This window comes from Hoplias malabaricus, chromosome 1, assembly GCF_029633855.1.
Source record: "Hoplias malabaricus isolate fHopMal1 chromosome 1, fHopMal1.hap1, whole genome shotgun sequence".
In the NCBI taxonomy this organism is placed as follows: domain Eukaryota; kingdom Metazoa; phylum Chordata; class Actinopteri; order Characiformes; family Erythrinidae; genus Hoplias; species Hoplias malabaricus.
The window spans coordinates 69,785,967-69,793,714 of NC_089800.1; positions in this window are offsets into that span (position 1 = coordinate 69,785,967).

The window sequence follows — 7,748 nt, forward strand, 5'->3', positions numbered from 1 at the left end:
GGCACATACACACACGCCTTCGCAACTGCGACATACACCTCAGATACAAAATAAACAGAAACAATTGACACAAATTTGGATTCCTATCGATTTGAACAGCTGGGAAACTGTATAGTGTTCATGTATGTGTATGTGGCTGATTTAGGGCCCAAAATACTAATGTTGCTAATAAACAATTGGAGGACTTTGAAGATTGTGTAGCAAAAAAATTATAATTTGAGTGGTTTACTAGAAATCCGACAACACAGCGGATGAACTCCCTATAACTGACCATTTTCTCCTCTCATTTAATATCAGACTCCCTCTCTCCATCAATAAGCTTCCCCGCCTCATTTCTTTCCGCAATATTAAGGACATTGATTTGGATTCTCTCTCCTCCAGCACCTACTCCCTCATGGACACTCATAACTTAACCACCCCTGATGAGCTGGTTTCACACTACAACACCGGACTTAATTCTTTACTCAACTCCCTCGCTCCGCTAAAAACCAGGTCTGTTACTTTCTCTCGTTCTGCCCCCTGGTTTACGCCGGAACTTCGGCTCATGAAAGCCAAAGGTCGGCAACTCGAGCGACTCCACCGGAAAACTGGTCTAACTGTTCATAAAGACATCTACAATAATCATATGTTACGCTACAAGGACTGTATTACTCAAACCAAATCCAAATATTACACTGGTATCATCTCAGCTAACGAAGGTAACTCCAAATCACTCTTTTCTCTGTATAAGAATATCACCCAAGCTCCGGACTCTCTACCATCTCATCTGTGTTCTACTGCTTTCTGTAATTCACTCATGACATTCTTTGTTGATAAAATCCAGAAGATTCACCAGCATCTCAGTTTACTACCCATCTCCTGTATCAATTCTGAACTTCCTCCTCCTACTCATTCTTTCTCCTTCTTTCAGCTTCCTTCCACTTCAGAAATCTCAGATATCATCCGTAAGTCAAAGCCATCCACATGTCAGCTGGACCCTCTCCCCACAGTTCTGGTTAAAGCCTGTCTTCCTTCTCTAGTCTCTCTCATCTCTGCCATCATCCACTCCTCTCTTTCCACTGGAACTGTTCCTGCATCATTTAAAACTGCTGTAATTACTCCAATTCTAAAAAAACCTGGTGCTGATCCTACCAATTTCAATAACTTCCGTCCAATCTCAAATTTACCCTTCATTTCCAAAATTCTTGAGAAAATAGTAGCGTCTCAACTTCATATTCATCTTTCTCAAAACAAACTGTATGAACAGTTCCAATCTGGCTTTCGCCCTCTCCATAGCACGGAAACTGCTCTCATAAAAATCACCAATGACCTCCTAATGGCAGCTGATTCTGGTTTACTCTCCATCCTCATCCTCCTCGATCTGAGTGCAGCATTTGACACTATCTGTCACACCACCCTCCTCAATAGATTATCCTCCATTGGTATCACCCAGATCCCTCTAAACTGGTTCAAATCATACCTCTCCAGCCGCACTCAGTACATCCAGCTTAAAACTTTCACGTCCCACCCTTCTTCTGTCACTTCAGGTGTGCCCCAGGGCTCTGTCCTGGGGCCCCTCCTCTTCATCATTTATCTTCTTCCCCTTGGCCATATTTTTCGTAAGTACAACATCAATTTCCACTGTTACGCGGATGACACCCAGCTCTACCTTGCCTGTAAGCCCACTTCCAACCTCCCTCCCCCCTCCCTTACTGACTGCTTAACGGAAATAAAATCTTGGCTTTCCTCAAACTTACTTAAACTCAACAGCGATAAAACTGAGGTTCTTCTCATTGGTACTAAATCAACATTATCCAAAACTGACAGCTTTTCTCTTAACATTGACAATTGTTCTGTTCACCCCTCCCCACAAGTAAAGAGTCTGGGTGTCATCCTCGACAGTACTCTTTCTTTTCAATCTCACATCAATAACATTACCCGGTCTGCCTATTTTCATCTCCGTAACATCAACCGTCTCCGCCCCTCCCTTACACCCCATACCACTGCCATCCTTGTCCACAGTCTTGTCACCTCCCGCCTTGATTACTGCAACTCCCTCCTTTTTGGTATTACCCACAAATCTCTCCATAAGCTCCAACTGGTCCAGAACTCAGCTGCCCGCATCATCACTAGAACCCCCTCCATCCACCACATCACTCCTGTCTTGCAACAGCTCCACTGGCTTCCGGTCAAGTTCCGCACAGATTACAAGATCCTTCTGTTAACATTCAAGGCCATCCACAATCTGTCTCCACCATATCTTTCCAATCTCCTCCATGTTGTAACTCCCTCTCGCACCCTCAGGTCCTCCTCCTCCATTCACTTGACTGTTCCCCCTGCCCGTCTCACTTCCATGGGAAGTAGAGCTTTCAGCCGCTCTGCTCCCCAGCTTTGGAACACTCTACCCCCCGACATACGGAACATAAACTCACTCACACAATTCAAGTCTTCACTCAAAACCCACCTGTTCAAGATTGCCTTTCCTTTAAAATGACTCAGTTACATTGTTCATTTTTTTTTTTTTTTTTTTTTTTTTTTTTTTTTTTTTTTTTTTTTTCTCTCCAATACTGTATACTTGTGTGTTTTTCGGAATTATTTATGTTTATTGTTTACTCTTTGTAAGGTGTCCTTGAGTGACAGAAAGGCGCCTATGAAATAAAATGTATTATTATTATTATTAAATCACAGGAGTTAACTATTTTCTTTTGAGACATTACCAGTGCTCTCACAAATTGCTCCTATAGCCGTTACATGCAGAACAAAGTTGATATATGTTCAAATCTAGGGACAGGTGGTGGCAAATCCTGATCAATACTCAGTGAGTGATGTGCTTGTTATGGACAAGAGGCACTGAGGAAAACACAAAGACCAGCATCTGTCTAGTGTCTTGAAGTTTAAAGCTTGACTGTTGTCTGTATCTTTGTTGTCTACAACTAGCTGAGCAATCTAAAGCTTGTTATTCCTTAAGTTATTATGATACCATATAATTGCAAATTTCTCCCATTGTAATTTGCAGCATTTCTGCTAAACATGGACCTGTAACATCCCAGAGTAAAATTTAAATTTGTGGGTTTTCAAGCAAAACATATCAGGTACCTGCTGGAAAAGAAAGTTACAAAACCTTTGATGTTTCTGTCAAAGTAATGGGAATTGTTTTAATGGTTTCCAGTAGGCACCATAAGGGTACTATATAATGCCATATGCAACTAATAGAATCAAAATAATTTTCCCAACAGGGACCACTAGAAACAACACACATAATTATGCTGCCATTGCAGACCAATCAATTACAGTTCCCTAAAAATCTAAAAATCCCTAATGTTTTTTTCCTTTTTTTTCAGCAGGCGTGAGCTATGTCATGTCTAACACTGTCTAAACACTAAATATATCACTGGGAGATCACAGGTGTGTTCCCTTTTTTACAAGATGGCCACCATCTTGTAAAAAAACAAGAGGCTAACATGGGAGTATCCTGGACGTAAAGGTAAACAACAAAGGCTGTGCTGGGTTGTCTTACGTTTCTTTTTCTTCTTGTTATTAAACCATTGAACAAATAGTCATATTTTGTCCTAGAAGGCTTGAGCTAATTCTTGATGTGCAAGTCTAACCATATCATGCCCTAGCATCACACACTAATAAAGTTTGCATCTCGATCACAAATGGCTCTTTACAAGTAAATTTTGATTATTTAATTGTTTTCCCTGAGGTTCCCTTATTTATATTTTAAACCTCCACTAATTGCTTAAAAGGATGTTCACAATTTTAAATTTGTTCAAATCATTTAGAATTTTTCCTCACCATTTGCTAGGTTACCAGTCTGTTTGCGTGCTGGAATCCATTCTGATGTTCCACTGTCCAATATGCTAGTCTCTCTCTCTGTCTATCTCTCTTCCTTTGTATCTCTCTCTCTCTCACAGCTTTTACAGGTTGTCTTTGTGCTTAACTCTTCTTGGATGGCATTACAGGATCAGATTACAGACTGATATTTCTGTCAAATGTATTACTACAGGGCAGAGATCTAATATTTTCACTTAAAAAGAATGCTTAATCTAAAATGGCTCCCTATTCTGCACTATACAACTCAGGAAATAACAGCTTTTACACTCAAATATTACATTGTATTTTAAATAGAAAGACATTTAAGGCAAAAACTGTACAACTCTGGTGTTTAGAGCACTGTTTGAGTACAGAAGCTATAGTTTCTTGACTTGTGTGCTATGTCAGGAGTAGAGAGCGATTGGTTATTGAGCCACAGCCTTTCTCAGTACTGTAATGTAACTGTAACCTGACACAGTTAAACCCTTATTACTCTCTATCTAAACTATCTATAGCTACTATTACAAATGAACCTGAATTATTAAGAGCAATCAATAAGAATAAACATCAATAAGAATTATATATATATATATATATATATATATAAACCAACCCTCTCACACCCCTCAGGCCATTATTGTTTACTGGTTTACTGCTGCGACTGGGAATTTCCCACCTCAATCTTTTTGTTTACAAGATGGTGGCCATCTAAAATAAGTTAATCTCTCTCTCTCTCTCTCTCTCTCTCTCTCTCTATCTGTGACATTATAATGAAAATGCAACCTAGTTCTAAGTAAATAATATTATACAGACTTGTGTTGTTTTATTGACCATATCACTTCCAGACTATTGAGTCTTAGCTGACGTTCCTCTGATCAGCGTACGTTTGTGTTTGTACGTCAGTGATGTTTCTACAGATTAAATGAATGAGGAGAACATGGCAGAGCTGCACGCACACAGTGAACAATGTCCACTCCACCACACACATGGCTAACACTGTCCACTCAGCCACACAAGGCTCATCTGATTACTGTCTGGTGGATGTGCTGTTTGTTTAAAGACTCTAATCATATCACACCTTTGCTTTTTCCAGAGCTCCTGCTTTATAGCTTCTGCCCTCAGAAATAAAGCCTCCACTGAAAGGGGTGGACAGAAAGCAATCAGGTAAACTGTTCAGGAATAGTGCTGAAATGGACTTTGTGCAATAATCATTTTGATAACATGCTGATATGATTTTCTGTGTTTGTATTAAATTCCCATGATAAACTTCTATGTGGCACAACTTGTAAGCCTTGGGACAATATTCAGATTACGATATTGATCCCAATTAATGTACATAGGTTTGGCAGTGATTTGATGCCATAGAAAATGCTCTCCTCCAAGCATGTTTAGCTCCAATGATGTTATGGCATTAGGAGCAGTAATGGCTGTAAGATATTAGCCTCAGTTTAAGGTGCCTGTTCCAAACATTTTACACAAACATGTTCAAAATACATTTAGAACATAATTACATTTAGAGAATAATCCTAAGACACTGTTAACAAACTCAAAACTTGAGTAACAGTAAACATTGTACTTATTAAAATATAAATATATATTATATACACTTATAAAACGAAAATATACCTAAGCTGAGGTACTGATTATGCAATACACTTTATAATAAACCTTTTGTTATTGAACAGAACCAGTTGTGATTAGTGTGTCGGTACAGATACAGCTGTATGCAAAATTTTGGCACAGCGGGTCAATTTATTTTTTTTGATTGTTGAGGGAAAATAAACCCTCTGCATTTCCACTAGAGAAAATTGCAATGCACTGTTTTATTTTTTTCTTTGCTGAATTTAACACATTTATTTGACATATATAAAAATAAATAGAAACTGGAGACAATGTAACTTGGTCCCTGTATAGAACTTTTTTTTTTACTTTTGCGTACATCTGTATTTGTGAGTGATTCGCTGATACCAACACACTACATCATTTCTATTTGTATAATTTATAAATAGGGCTGTCAAAATTCAAACATTAATGCAATAAATAATTCATGTAATTAATTTGTATAATGTATTTTCAAATTTTACTATGTTTTATCATCTTTAACATACACTCAACAATGCTTTTTGAAGAACTACAGATAAATCAATGAGCAGGCAATTATCAAAAGCAACGGTAGAGTGAAACCTTCCAGTTCCCGTCAAGGCCTCTAAGGTGACAAGAGTGCAATATATAATAAAAATTCAAACATACTCTCATTCTTGTAATGTTAAAGTAAAAGTTGCATATTTTAAAACTGACATGGCAGGGGAGAATAATTTATTACTCACTGCATTTGTTAGGAATTCCATCAAAGAAAAAAAATCCTAAAAAACATGTTATTGTGTTCTGTCCTTGTGGATAGTATCAAAGGGTATGTGAGTTTTAGAGAAAATTTTTTCAAAGATGTGAATTTTGATCGCAAACATAATATATAAACTTTTAATTTATTTTTATTAAATAAAATTAAAATGGTCACTTTTAATGCTATGCAACCGGTACCATAACATGACAAAACAATGGAAGAATGTTCCAATTTTTAATTACAATTATATGTTACATAAAAATGCATTAAAACTCATTTGTATTCCTAATATATGTATATCTGCAATTTGCTTTGGGATCAATCAAGTTTGTCTTACATGTTAAAGGTTATCTTATACATTGTGACCACCTCTCTCAACTCAACTGTCCACAGGAGCATGTTGTAGATTTACAAACAGAGTCTGTGGTCCATCTGTTGCTCTGTATACACTGTTTGCCCCCTTTCACCCTGTTCTTCGAGGGTCAGGCCCACAACAGCACACGTATGATTTAAGTAATAGATAGATTCAACATTATTGTCAATATTCAGTACAAGTACATGTTAAACGAAATGCAGTTAGCATCTACCAGAAGTGCAAATAGTAGCATAGTGCAAAGAGAGACGAATGCAAAAGCAAAGAGATGTAACTATGAATACAGGAATATAAATATACTTAAGTCTATATTAGTGCTAGGCACTATGAGCACAAATCAATATCACGATTAATTTGACATTTTACCACGATTACGATTAATAAACAATTATTTTGTTTTTGTATTTTTGACCCTCATATTTCAGTGACGAGTCTTGTACTGTAAATAAGCTCCACTATTAAATATGGAATATTTTTTCTAATGTTGATGGGAGCTTGTTCCTCTGGGCACTGTTAATATTTGGTGTGTGATTGTGCTTTGGTCGCTGAAATTGTTTTTTTCTCAGCGTTTACATTTGACTTCTTTTTGTTCAGTGTCATTTTAATTATAGTCAAACACAGACGCTGCCTATCAATATACAGAATAAATATATGCAACACTGTACAGTGTAATTACAGTGCATGTAAAGAATTCATGTGTATTAAAACGTACTGTATATGTGAATGCTAAATAGGTCCAGGCTATACAGTATGGATCAGTGTATGGACAGTAGAGTTTATGGGCAGTAGTGATTATTGGTTTACTGTGGAGTTCAGCAGGGTGATAGTGACGGGAAAGAAGCTGGACCTGAGCCGGCTGGTTCTGCCACAGATGCTCCTGTACCCCCTTCCATAGTAGGAGGTTGTGTAGTGTGTGCCTGGGGTGGGAGGAGTCTGATGCTGCAGGCTCTGCACAGGCAGCGCTGGTGGTGAATGTTTCTGATGGCAGGGAGCTGTGTGCCAATAATGAGCTGGGCATTTTTCACCACTTCTGCAGGGCCTTCCTGTCAGCCACTGTGGTGTTGCCATGTTGCCATATCACACTGTTACACAGTTGTTCAGAACCAGAATCTCGATGGTGCAGCTGTAAAAATTTGTGAGGATCTGAGGAGAGAGACCGTACTTCCTCAATCTCCTCAATAAGTCAAGACGTTGATGCACCTTCTTAACAAGATGGGACATGCTGTGTGTCCATGAAAG